Source organism: Artemia franciscana, chromosome 14 (assembly GCF_032884065.1).
Source record: "Artemia franciscana chromosome 14, ASM3288406v1, whole genome shotgun sequence".
Lineage (NCBI taxonomy): Eukaryota > Metazoa > Arthropoda > Branchiopoda > Anostraca > Artemiidae > Artemia > Artemia franciscana.
In genome coordinates, this window is record NC_088876.1 from 10386205 (window position 1) to 10401606 (window position 15402).

Here is a 15402-nt window from a genome sequence, read left to right on the forward strand (position 1 = left end):
TATTGGCGTAGTTAAGATAACAGGTAGATTTGATATTAGTCAACACATGATTAAAACACATTTTGAATAAACATTGGGATAAAACTCCACCTTGACGAACGCCTGACCTGACAGGGATATTTCCAAAAACATGTGACTGCTTCTTCAGTCTGACATAAAAATCACCATACCAAAAATTCAGCAATAAAATAATTGAAGAATTAACTCCTGATACGGCGAGAAATTGCCAAAGCTGGGCATGGCAAATGGAATCAAATAGCTAAGTCAATATGAGTTACGCTAAAGGGTACACTGAGTGCAATCCTTTATTTTAGGCCTAATACAATTACTGCCGTTATTACTGTCTTAATATTACAGATAAAAGGAAGAAAAGGTGGACATGTTTTGTGTATATCATCAATATCTAACATATATCGCCTTCCTTGGAAAGTCTACCACTGGATATTCTAAGCCTGAAGAAGACAGACCGACAGACCGACAGAATTTGCGATTGCTATATGTCACTTGGTTAATGCCAAGTGCCATAATGAAACTGATCTTATCAACTGATTGGCCTAAGCAACCACCAAATTCCCTTTCATATTGATTTGACAATGATGGATCAGGCTCGGAAAATTCACTTTTAAAGTAACCATACCACTGGCAACTGGTACTTTATCTCTTTTAAGCACTTTCTATACGAAATTAGGTTCACTTGTGGCTTTACTTGATAGTTCAGCTACTGATTTAGCCTGCGCGAAACTTCGCTTTCTTTTTAGACGAATTTCATTTATCAAATCTTGCCGTGGCATACCACACTCCTTCCAGACACGAAACCAGAATAATTTTTGGGTCACTTCAACTTGCAAAAGTAAAATATAGCCTCAAAATTATTTCGAGATATGGATGGTTTTTTCTTCAACTTACAGGTTTTTCCAAAGGCATTGGAAATAATTCAAGATATCGGATATTTCGAGATTTGACTGTATAAAATAAGTTTTCCAAATGAAAATAAAAAAGTGACATCAACATTGAAAACAAGCAAAAATTACCGTGTATCTTTGCCCGTCCCTCGCCCTTTACGCAAAAGTTTACTGTAGCATAAAAAGCAATATGACGAAAAGCTGTTTCATAATACCTCGAAAATAGTAAGCCTTATTGATACGCACTTTCTTTAATCAACATAATTTTCAATTTAGATGGTCTGGAAGCTGATTGGTGATTTTCGCATCTTTAACATCCCTCATTCAGCAAAAGAAAATGAAAATAGTATTCGAAAAATAAAGAGCAAACTTTACCATTTGCCAGAAGTTTTCTAAAGACGCCACTTTCTAGTTGTTGTCGTGCCAACAAATAAGCATCCTCCAAGACGGAAAAACTTTAAAGTTGATGTTAAAAAAAGCTTATAGAATATTTATAACCTAAAAAAAATATTTTCGAGCAAACGATAAAGTATATTATTTCTTAGTTTGGCGTACAACTGCTCAATAATTTCAACGACGATTATCTGTAAGCTCATCTCTTCCAGGGATATTCCTACTCCTTCTAAAACTACACCCTATTATTTAGCATCTGTAAAATTTATTGTTATTTTTCTTATTTGACAAAACAAAAACACTAGCTTTTTCCTAGATCAGTACATCCATAGCTTCATGATTTATACGGGAAGCACTTATTACGATTGTATTTTTTTTACTGAAGGTCGAAATCTCCTGAGAGAACAATGATGTTATCTATATACTGGAATGAAGCAATTATTGAAATGATAGATAGACCCAGCAGAAATGTTTATATATATATATATATATATATATATATATATATATATATATATATATATATATATATATATATATATATATATATATATATATATATATATATATATATATATATATATATATATATATATATATATATGGACAAATTGCTTTAATACTACAGTTAACTTGAGATGTTACAGCTTGGATATGATTTTTGAGTTATTAGAATTTGTTTTATACAAAAATTATATAAGATTTGGTGGTGATTTGTACAAGCAAATTGTGGGAATTCCCATGGGGGGGGGGGAATGCCAGCCCATTTATAGCTGAATTGTTTTTAAGTCAACTAGAATATAAATATATGATGGATAAGAATAATCCAATTAATTTAAAACATGTTTTGTCAAATAATAAAAGATATTTAGATGATATTTTGGTCTTAAATTGTAAGGATTTCATTGATATTTCTAAAAATATATATCCATCAGAGTTATTCTTGAATCTAGTCATGGCGCTGGTCATGAAGATCATTTCTTAGATTTAAATATTAATATTTGTGATAATAATAAATTAAGTTTTAAAATGTATAATAAAACGGATGATTTTGATTTTGAAGTGATTAGTTTCCCATTCCCTGAAAGTAAAATACACTCAAATATCACATATTCAGCGTTTTTCTCACAGTTACTTCGTTATGCAAGGATTTGTAGTAATTATATTGATTTTAAAAATAGATGTAAAATCTTAAGCCAAAAATTGATATCAAGAGGTTTTTCTGCAAATAAATTAACCTGGCAATTTAAAAAATTTAGTTTTCATTATAACGAACTTTTAAATAAATATCAAAAGAATTATCTAGAAATACTTAAAGAAATTTTCAACTAATTTCGGAGGTTCGAGAAATATTGTCGCAGCGCCATTTATTTTGAATTGTGTTTCTAATTGAGCGGATTTTTTTTTTTAAATTAGCCACATGGTAAAGATGAATTCTATAATTGTTTAGTTCATTCATGTTTTTTGCAATGTGTTAATATTTACGATTTGGTAAAATTTATTATATTTAGTTTACCTATTGTTGCTTAAAAGAGGGATATATTAACAGGATAAGCTTGTTTTGGTGTTACTTGGTTGTTTTACATTTGCTGTTTTTTTTCTTTCATAGGCATGTATTTTCGGGGTGATACCTGACACGGGGATGCCATGGATATTCTGTGCTAGCCACAACACTTGGCTGGGGTAGAGAATTTAAAGTGGCGAAACCCTATATAGGCCAGTGTATTCTCCTAATGAGCCCTTGTGTTGGGTTGTTGCCTCTGAATTATTTGTCTTTATTGTTTTTTTTTCTATTGTTTGGTAAATGGCAACTTATACTTATTGACGACATGACTGTCTGTCCATGGATTATTCTTTATGGTTGATTGCGTATGGCTATGCTGTTTGACCTATGTGATTGTATGGATGAGTAGGGTTAAGGCCTCATTCAAGTGCTGGTCTATATTAATCACTAATTTAGGAAAACCGTCTTCCTTTTCTCCTTGTCTTTTTTTTTTTTTTTGTGTGTGTGTTTGCGCTGTTGCATCGGTGATTTCTCTTTTCATGATATATACATATATATATATATATATATATAGTAGCTGTTGGGGTGGCGCGAAGCGCCACCCCAACACCTAATTGGTGGTGGCACTTCGCGCCCCCTCCAAGCCCCCGCGCGCGCTTAAGTCGTTACGCGCCATATTAGTTACGCGCCATTGTAGTTGTGTCCCTGTGTCCCACCTGTGAATATAGATAGATATATATATGTTTTTCAACTACTTAAACTTGCAAATATACAACATTCTTCGTTGTCCCATTGTCTGTGCATATAAATAGATTGTCAGGTTTACCGACTCTTGAACATGCAATATATAATTGTCAATGGGAAAAACAATCCGTATTCAGATCTATACCTCATTATTCTAATGATTGCCCTTGAGCTTTGTTTATGGTGATTGCTAATCGAACATTCCCTGTGTCCCCGTCGTCATTTATATATCCCCCTGTGCTCCACGGCGTCCCCGTTGTAGTTGTGTCCCTGTGTCCCGGTCGTCATTTATATTCCCGTGTCCCGGTCATTTGTGTCCCGCTGTTTTTTTCTTTTAGTTTTTTACCTTTTTTATTTCTTTCCTCTTTTTAAGTTTTTTTCTTTTTAGGTTTTTTCTTTTTTTAGCTTTTTTCGCACCATTAGTTACGCGCCATTGTAGTTGTGTCCCTGTGTCCCACCTGTGAATATAGATAGATATATATATGTTTTGAAATTTAGCCCATGTTTTTGAAATTTGGCGGAGTGGGTGGTTCATCAAAACATTCTTACTACCAATATATAGACAGGTTTCAAAATTATTAAATAAACCAAAAAGAAACCAAATGATATCAGTGAGAAACCATGAAAGGTTATCTTAAAAATAGGATTAGCGGTAATAGAAAAGCGATCAGAGTGACAAAGTGACAAACATTATAGCAGCACTTTTTCTGTCTTTTATATCTGCAGACAATACAAAACCTTCTGCAAATAAAGTTCCTATTAACGATCACAATGTAAATACGTTCCGGACTCAATTTCCCAATATCAGAACTGCTCTATAAGAATAAGACGATTAGATCTTACAGAGTAATCAACGTTGATCTCTTTGAAGACGTGTAGGATCAGTCCGCAATCTCATTCGTTTGTTCAAGAATGGGGAGTATAGGCAGTTTAAAATCCTAGGGGCTATCGGTTAAAACAACTTAAATATCAGGAAGTACGTCGTGTGTCGCGTTATTAAAAATTTTCGCATATAAATCTTTGGCTGAAGTAATTGTATCACAGCAGAAGTTGACGAAACTAAAAGATGCCCAATAGAAGTGCAAACAGAGCAGAAGTGCAAATAATTAAAGAAAATAATTACTACCATATTATAATATCCATCTAAAACATTAAACACGGAATATCATGAACAAGAACATTAATAGACCACATGATGAGTTGAAGTGCTCATTAAAAACTTTGATAAACCAGCTAGCATGTCTCAACATGTTTCCAAGAAATGTTAATTGGACTAGTCATTTAAGAAAGTGTTGTTATAGAGTTGATACTCCTGGTGACATATTACAGCCCCTCGCTGCTACAGAAAGCCAGAAAATACTTCTGTTTTTGGTATATATGTTTTCAGGTCTTTTGACTTAATCCTGTAGGAAAAGAAGCGGGATTGCCTTTCTCTAAGCATTTGTAATTCTGTACTCCCACCAGGCCTATTTAACTTGGCCACTCTGTATATTGTATTTTACATGCTCATTTTCGTTTTTTTTTTTTTTTTGCACAAATCGTTTTAAGAAAGATTTCTTATAAGGTTATTACTCCTTATGATATTTTCACCATCGTTAGGAGGCACATATTACCTTAGTGCGAGCAATATCGTTTTGGTAGCAACCTTTGATTATTATAGGGGGTTCTAAAGCATATTTAATATACACGTCTTTTCCTTAGGACTCCGTGTACTGTTTTCTTGATTAAAACATTAATTTCAACTTTCATATGAAGTTGGGTGGAAAACGAAAATAGAAAGATGGAAGGCTGAAGAAGTTTATTCCTTTGATTTTTTTTCAATTTTTTTAAAAAAAAAAAATTTTTTTTTTTTAAATAGAAGTCTGGATTAAGATTTCGAGTTCTCAAATATTATTTTTTTGAAGTTTTTTTTTTCACAGCCGAGCTAATCATTCGTGAAACCAATCATTTTTTAGCAACAGATACTTTACAGCTACAGTAATTAAATATGTGGTGCCACATCAATTGCAATAAAAGTTTTCCATTTTCCACCAAACCAAAGTGGTCATGAATAATTCTCAATCATTGATAGAAGCGTAAAAGCAAAAAGTTTGTAAAGAAGATTAAAAATTATGAAATCGTACAACGGAGCAAAAGAGTTTGACCGAGGATAAAACGTGCCTTACATTACTGAAATTCTATTCTTCTCGCTTTACATCTAGAATTAAACAAACCAAAACTTAATCGAGGTTTGAAATGTACCATTAGCCGAGAAGAAGTATCTCACCCAATGAACCTACCAAACCACTTAAACGAAAACCCAAAAGCCCCCTCCCCACCAATGCTATGAGCAGGTATAAAATTATCCGATTTTTCATTCTTTTGCTATTTTTCAATGAATAAAATTTCTTTTATTTTATAACGACGAAGTACAAATAAAATCAGCAAGGAAACCACTGGCAACTATTTTCATTTTTATGGACGATAATTACGTAGATAAAATTTTTAAGACACTGATTAAATAAGATAATATACAAAGGATCGACTGATATCAAAGTCTCTATTTCAGTTTTCATATGCTAAATATCACAAACTTGTTATGGATTTAGTGTAAATAGGATCTCATCAATATCCATAAACTTCTAATAATATCCAACCTTTCCTCCTGATCAAACTGCAGAGACCCAAAACAATTTTAAATCCTTAAAAAAGCTTAGAATTAATTAAATCATCCTCATCATCCCCACACGTTAGGCAAAAATATAGAACTTGTTAGAAAACAAAATAAAGCCAGCTTATAAATTCTCGTTGAAACTGTTATATAAAAGAATCCAAGGATTTTTACTTTCACTTTTATGTTAAGCTTTAAAAAACTCCAGAAGATAAGAAAAGAATCAGCAATATTTCAGGCGAAGTCCTCCTGTTTTCCAATCGACTAAATTTTAGAGAGAACGGTTTAACGATCCGAGTTACTGCATCTAAAAGCTAATATTTTTTCTACTCTCCAGCAACAAAACTTGACCTCTTATTGGAAACACTCGTTCCAAGTTTTCGGTGGGTAAATGCTTCGAGATCAACTCGGAAATGGAAAATAACTCATAAATGGAAGAAAAAGAATAACACGCTAAAAAAAATATCACCCGAGTCAGTGCTGTCACTTACTTGAAGTACTTTTACTTGAAGTACTACTTAAGTAAAATTTTCCATTACTTGTACTTGTACTTAAGTAAAAACTCTAGGGTGTACTTATTACTTAAGTAAGAAAACGAAATACTTATTACTTAAGATACTTTTAATGTACTTATTTTTCAACTACTTTACCTTTGACACGGAAATTTTGTGTGTGTGTGCTTTGGCAATGTACAAGAAAACATCACCTTTACAAACTCAGATATAGCTTTTGTGTGTGTGTGTGCTTTGGTAATGTACAAGAAAACATCACCTTTTAGATTTAGAGTTAACTCAGATATAGTTCCATGCCCTGTTTTTGGATATGAAACAAGGTGTTTGTTTTTGAAGAAAAAAATTGTAGTATGGTTAACACTTGGTTTAATTTTTGTTTTAAAGTTATATAACAAAGAAAATTGAAATTATTTCATATTACACTGGTCGACACTGAGCTAAAATCCCTGGTTTTGTGCTAAATGTTGCATACTGTAGTCTATTTGGGCTTATATTTCTGACATTAGTGTTTAAGGTTTGTCATCTCGTCAACTGAACCAGATTTCTACCATTTCATCATCTTCAGGACCATATTATTGGTAAAACTACTGAAGCTATGAATCTTTACCCATCTAAATGTTGTCTGCAATAAACAAGTCAAGGGAATTCTAGCTGGATCCAATGCAGTGATATTTTGTCAAATTTGTTCCAGCAAATTCAGGTATTCAGACGAATCTGACTTCAGATTTGTCACTCCATTCATAAATTATAAGCCCTACTAAATTAAAGGAAAACTCAACTTTCTTAAGACTTGAAACCCTCTCCCCCTCGCCCTATTTGAGATAGGGTTTCCGATACCAGAACTTGATATGAGCCCTGATCATAGGCATCTTTGGTCTAGTTTTCATTCGGATCCGTTACTCCATTTGCAAGTTATACTAAATTAAACAGAAAACTTAAATTTTTCAGGAATTAAAACCCACTCCCTCTTGTTAATTTTGAGCTAGGATCTTCATCTCAAAACTTGATATGTGTCATGGTCTTAGGCCTTTTTGGTTCAATTTTCATTCAGATCCATTACTCCAGTCGCAAGTTACTCTGAATTAAACGAAAAACTGTTTTTAGCACTTAAAGCCCTCTCCCCCCTGTTTTATTTGAGCAAGGGTCTTCATCTTTCAACTTGATGTGTCTCATGATCCTTGGCACCAAATCTGGCCACCAAAATTTTCATCCAAATCCAACCTGCGGTTCTCCCCCTTTACGTGATTACACAGACGGACGGACTTAGGTAGCCATGTTGGCTCACTGGATCAAAAAAAGAAAACAATAGCATATCTTCATCCAGGCATCATCACCTATTTGGATGGTGGAAAATATCCATCAAGATAGGTTTTTGAGATCTGTCTGTCTGTCCGCCCGTCTGTGCAATCGAGTATAGCGGGAGAACCGCCAATCAGATTTGTATTAAAATTGAACTATTTGGATTAAAATTGAGCTTAATTAGGGCGATGGGGCTTTAGGTGTCAAAAAAATTCGAGTTTTTCATTTAATTCACTGTAACTTACAAATGGAGAGATGAATTTCGATGAAAATTGAATAAGATGCCTAAGAATATATATGCCTTGAGTTCTGGGATGGAGACCCAAGCTTAATTAGGGCGAGGGAGGGGGCTTTAAGTGCTAAAAAATTGAGTTTTTTGTTTGACTCAGTTTAACTTGCGAATGAAGTAATGGATCTCAATGAAAGTCAAGCCAAAGATGCCAAAACCATAAGACACATAATGTTTGGAGATAAAGACCCTAGCTTAATTAGGGGGAGGGGGTTTTAAGTGCAAAAAAAGTTGAGTTTTTCATTTAATTCAGTGTAACTTGCGAGAGATCGATGGATCTCAGTGAAGATTGAACCAAAGGTGCCTAAGACCGTGGCAGGCATCAAGTTTTGAGATAAAAACCCTAGCTCAAATAGAACGAGGGGGAGTGGGTTTTAAGTGATGAAAAAGTCAAGCTTTTGGTTTAATTTAGTATAACTTGCGAATGGAGCAACGGATCCAAATGAAAGCTAGACCAAAGAAGACTAGAATCAGGGCTCATATCGAGCTCTGATATCACAAGTCCTATATAAAATAGGGCGAGGGGTAGGTGGTTTCAAGTTTTAAGAAAGTTGAGTTTTCCTTCAGTTTAGTAGGGTCTATAACTACTTCCACCCATGGCTTGCCCAAAGCCTAAAAATAACCCTTTTCCTAAATGAGTCATACTGAAGCCAACCTTCAACCAAATATTCCATCCCCAGAGAAAAATTACTTTGTATGGCACACGCGAGTGGGAGGACGGTTAATTTGGAAAAATTAGATCGGGTCTTAATTAAGTTTGATGTTTAGAAGGATATCATGTCTTAGAGCTCTTATTTTAAATTCCGACCGGACCAGGTGACATTGGAGGGGGAAGCCTAAAATCTTGGAAAATGCTTAGAGTGGAGGGATCGGGATTAAACTTAGTGGGAAAAATAAGCACAAGTCCTAGATACGTGATTGACATAAACAGAACGAATTCACTCTCTTTTGAGGAGTTGAGAGAAGGGTTAATTCTGAAAAATTAGAAAAAAATGAGGTATTTTTAACTGACGAAGGAGTGATTGGATCTTGAATTTCATCGGATGAGATTTGATATTTAGAAGGACCTCGTAACTCAGATCACATGTTTGAAATCCCGACCAGATCCAGTGTCATTGGGGGGATTTGGGGGGGGGGGGGGAAATCTTGGAAAACGCTTAGAGTGGAGTGATCAGGATGAAACTTGGTGGGAAGGATAAGCACAAGTCCTATATACATGATTGACATAACTGAAATGAATTTGCTCTCTTTGGGGGAGTTGGAGGGGGTGTTAATTCGAAAAAATTACAAAAATTGGGGTATTTTTAACTTAAGAGCGGGTGCCCGTCGTGAGGTATTTTTGAATTTGATATTAAGAAGGAACTCATGTCTCGGATCTCTTATTTTTCAACCCCGGCCAGTTCTGGTGACATCGGGGGAGAGTTGGAGGGGGACACTGGAAATCTTGGAAAAACACTCAGAGAGGAGGGATCGAGATGAAACTTGGTGGGTAGAATAAGCAAATGTCGTAAATACGTGATTGACGAAACCGGACTGGATCTACTATCTTTGGGGTAGTTACGGGAATCCAGTGTTTTGGCGAGTCCGGTACTTCTGGACGTGCTAGGACAATGGAAATTGATAGGCGTATCAGGGACCTGCACAAATTGACTTGATTAGGTTGATTTCCCCGATTCAACCATCTGGGGGTAAGGGAGGAGGAAAAATTAGAAAAATGAGGTATTTTTAACTTGCGAGTGGGTGATCGGATCTTAATGCATTTTGATATTTAAAAGGACCCTGTGTCTCAGAGCTCTTATTTTAAATGCCGACCGTCATTAAGCCCCCGATTTTTCTTTTAAATTAATCTATTGATTCTTATAAGTTTGCTAGAGCTCATGCCATATGAGCTCTAGGCTCTTTCGACTTCGTCACAAGTGCCATATGAGCTCTTAGCTCTTGTTTAATTCCTTTTTTTCTCAGAAGATTTTCGACTTAGTCTCATGGTTTTTGCCACTTCATGGTGTGAAAACTGCTTCTAGAAATGGATAGGTTGCAACTTCTGCCGTATTGTCTTCTAGTATATTTAGATGTGTGCTTGCATCGTCCCTGCGTCCCCTTTAAAAGTTCTGTTTCTTACGGTGATATTGGTTTGTCTTCTATTGCATATGCAGACGACATTCTTCTTGTTGCCCGGACTCGCTGTGGATTACTTTCCAATTTTATTATTTTAACCAATGAACTATCTAAGATTGAACTGTCAGTTAATGCGTCTAAATGCGAGTTTATTTGTTTTAATAGCCCTTATGTGGTCGCTCCATTCGTTGCTGGGACTGCAATTCTGCCATGTTCTTCTTTAGTTAGTTGGCTTGGTTATTATGGACTGTGTTTCGGTCCAACACTTTTCACTACCTTTTCATCCCTAGTGAATCAAGCCGTGAAAAACTTACGACGTCACTTACGGAAAAATATCCCCAAACAAAAGCCGTTAAAACCGCAACGGTTTGTGCATAATTTATAATGCTTATTGCGCCCCTGTGCTTTTGTTTTTCTCAGGCATGTCTCATCTGTTTCGGAAGAAAAATCGCCATACTCTACTTGCGGCTTATTTCAGATATTGCAAATTCCTCCTCCGGCTTCCTAGATGGCATGAAAACAGAAAAATAATTACTCGATTTTGTATAATAGATATGCCTTCTTGAATTGGGTCTTTGATGATTTATGTACAAAGACTATCTACTTTATTCACGTTTACGACCCTCTTGCTGCTCCTTTTTATTGAGCTTTGATTTCTCTTATTAAAAAAGTCTGCAACTGACTCACTTGGCTCCTTACTTTTACATTTGAGTTTTTTTGTTGCTAAGGTTTTTACTTATTCAATCAGATAATTAACTACTTTGTTACCTTTTATCTGTTTTAAAGCCAATCCAAGGTTTATTTTTCTATTTTCAATATTTTTTCCACCATTCCGACATGTTTCAGAATAACCCTGTATTTTTTCAAGCATGCCAGATTTGACTGAACACTAATCGCCAGAAGTTCTACTCTACGTGCACTGTATTAATCCTGTCATATGATCTGTCTGATCCAATCAGAAGTTTTTGACTGCACTTAATTGTTTTGATAGTCTTTTTCTTTCAAGCCGATGTATTGAAAATTGGCTCAGATTATTTTTTGGACTTCGTTGGGTATCTACCAGCCAAATAAGGGAAAAAAACATTTTATTTTTTGTTATAATTCCCACATGTTTCAGAATAGCCGAGTATTTTTTCAAACGTGCCAGATTTGACTGAACACTAAACACCAGAAGTTCAACTCTACGTGCACTGTGTCAATCCTGTCATGTGATCTGTCTGATCCAATCAGGATTTTTTTGACTGTACTTAATTGTTTTGAAAGTCTTTTGCTTTCAAGCCGTCTTGTTGAAAATTGGTTAAGATTATTTTTTTGGACTTCGTTGGGTGGGTACCAGCCAAACAAGGGAAACGGTTAAAAACGATAAAACGGAACTTTTGGTTCTTGATTAAGATTTCCAAAAGAAGAATGACAGGGGACATTTTATAGGCAAGGGAAGGGGAATAAGAAGCCTCCAGAATGGATTTAAAAAAAGGTAGCATAGACTTGATATCAGAAATAAATATATATATATATATATATATATATATATATATATATATATATATATATATATATATATATATATATATATATATATATATATATATATATATATATATATATATATATATATATATATATATATATATATATATATATATATATATATATATATATATATATATATATATATATATATATATATATATATATATATATATATATATATATATATATATATAATATATATATATATATATATATATATATATATATATATATATATATATATATATATATATATATATATATGTATATATATATATATATATATACATATATATATATATATATATATATATATATATATATATATATATATATATATATATATATATATATATATATATATATATACATGCACATATATCTATATATATATAAAAATAAGTTGTTTGTCTGTTGACTGACGTCATGTTAGTGCGTCGACTGACGTCATCTTTGTCGACTGACGTCATTATAAGGATTAAGCTGTATGTCACCATGAACTTGTTTGTCGGCTGACGTCATGTTTGTCGACTGACGAAATTACAGACGTGCACACAAATGACGACCGGGACACTCAAAGAGAAATTACAGATTTTTACAAACATATATATATATATATATATATATATATATATATATATATATATATATATATATATATATATATATATATATATATATATATATATATATATATATATATATATATATATATGCTAGCTGTTGGGGTGGCGCTTCGCGCCCCCCCAAGCCCCCCGCGCTCGTAAGTCGTTACGCGCCATATTAGTTACGCGCAATTGTAGTTGTGTCCCTGTGTCCCACCTGTGAATATAGATAGATTTATATATGTGTTTCAAACTACGTAAAAATTACGAATATACAACATTCTTGGCTTTCCCACTACTGGGAGCTTTCCGTTTCCAATTGCCAGCAATTGATCTGAAAATGTTTGACCAGAGTCATCGTTTTGCAATCGAACACGCATATTTGTAGTTAATTTTAATATTTTTACGTGTGCCCATAAATTAGAATTTTTCAGGCAAGCATTCATTTCGTCTGCAGGAGTTAAACTACGTAAAAATTGCGAATATACAACATTCTTGGCTTTCCAATTGTCTGTGCATATACAAAGCCGTATGTACTAATAATGACGTCATATGCAAACGCTCTTATAACAAACAAACAAACATCCATACACACAACTCGTTTTTATATAGATAGATAGATAGATAGATACAATACAAATAAACTGCGTAAAACTTGCGAATATACAACATTCTTCGCTGTCCAATTGTCGCTGCATATAAATAGATTGTCAGGTTTACCGACCCTCGAACGAGCAACGTACAATTGTCCATGGGAAAAACAATCAGTATTAAGATCTATACCACATTTTTCTAATGATTGACCTCGAGCTTTGTTAATGGTGATTGCAAATGCTAATCGAATTGGGAATTGCAATCTTTTAAATTGAAAAGGCAGATCCGTTGGAATCATGGGAATGCGAGGAATAAGAACAGCCTCACCCTCAAAAGGCCCTGTCAAGATTGTGGCCTCTATTAGGTTTTCCATTGTTTTTTTTACGGCAAGTCGCGTGCCATTGCAAAGCTTTGGTGGGTTGATATTTCTTAAAAGTATTATTGGTACGCCTATTTTTAGTTGTAGCACGTGTGGTGGAAACCCTGAAAGATCTATGGAATTTCAAAATTCAGATGGATAATTAACCGCTTCATTTGGTTCCAAAACTGTGTCGACTGACTTATAAAGGACTGCCTGGTCTCGAATCTTGGTCAAAAGAATATTGTTGATTTCGTGGACGTCTATATTTTTGGGTACGAGAATCGCTCTTTCACTTAGCCATTTATTATTTTTATAATTTTTTAGAATATTCGGAAATATTTTTTCAATCAATTCATTTTTGGACGTCACTAAATTACAGAAATCAGCAGGTAGTTGTATACGTCCTGAAATTGAGTCTACTGGGAGCTTTCCGTTTCCAATTGCCAGCAATTGATCTGAAAATGTTTGACCAGAGTCATCGTTTTGCAATCGGACACGCATATTTGTAGTTAATTTTAATATTTTTACGTGTGCCCATAAATTAGAATTTTTCAGGCAAGCATTCATTTCGTCTGCAGGAGTTGATCTAGGTATTATAGGTAATGTTTGCCTGAAATCTCCCGCAAGCAATATTAATGTGCTGCCAAAGGGTTTCGACTTCCCTCTCAAATCTTTCAAGCATTGATCCAGAGCCTCGAGCGATTTTTTTGTGTGCCATTGTGCACTCATCCCAAATAATAAGTTTGCATTGCTGCAATACTTTACCCATCCCAGATGATTTGGAAATATTGCACGTGGGAGTTTCTGTAGAATGTAAATTCAGAGGCAATTTCAAAGCGTAATGAGCAGTTCTTCCACCAGGCAGCAATGTTGCGGCTATTCCGGACGACGCAATTGCCAACGCTATATCATTTTTTGATCGAATTGATGCCAGAATCAGTTTTATCACAAACGTTTTACCAGTACCTCCTGGCGCATCCAAAAAGAAAATTTCTCCAACGTTGTTATCGACACAATGCATTATCGTATCATAAATGTCTTTTTGTTCCGACGTTAACTTGAAAATGTTGTTTTGTACATACGACAATAGATCACTCGTACTGTAACTTTGTTCACGATCCAATTCTACACATGTCGAAACAGCAGCGATACGGTTAGGTGAAGGCATTCCCAAATCCTGAAGAGGTTTGTTTGCCATACGTACGCACAAATCTTCTTTAATAACTAAAGTGTAGTTATAAATTTCTGATGTAAAATCAAAAGTCATATCTGACGTCTCTAACTGTTTTCGATGGAGTATATCTTCGGACATTTTTGACTTATATTTTTCCCATAACTCTGTAGGAGCTGATGGATAGCAAGTTGTTAAAATGATGCCAAACAATGCACGAATTTGACTTGGGGTTGACGTTTCGCACGCGTCATTGATGCAGTTATCCCAGTGTTGGTCATTCTCCAATAAATTCAGAGCTTGGCATGCACTACGGTAAGTGTCATGTATAGTACCGTTTACAGTTCTCAAATACTCAAAGGATGTCGGACCGGGTACATTCACCAAAAGCAGGCGTAGAAAGAAGCATTCATGTTGATTGGGGTGAACGGTGTAGAATCTTCCTATCGTGGTATCTTTGAAGATGGTAGGTTGGCCGTCGACTGACTTACCCTGTTTTCGACGTTCAAATACTTTATTTTTAGTATTCCACGTGTAATACGAAGGCACTTCAGTATACAGCAGTTTTTTTGCAAAAGAATCATTTTTGCAAAGCGAAAAAAAAACTGTTAATTTTTTATCCGGTGGATTCAGGGCTCTTTGTTGCACGTTGGTTTCCGAGAAATAAACACGTTGACCATTCTGTAAATGTACCGCTAAGTGAACAACAGCTGGACTACGTTCATGTATCGGA

At 34.5% G+C, this 15402-nt stretch overlaps 1 protein-coding gene across 2 annotated transcripts in view; it reads right to left on the reverse strand.

Annotated features, from left to right (window-relative positions):
* LOC136035293 (uncharacterized) overlaps window positions 1-15402 on the reverse strand; it is a 100772-nt gene that overhangs the window by 45889 nt on the left and 39481 nt on the right. The gene's annotated exons all lie outside the window — the stretch shown is intronic.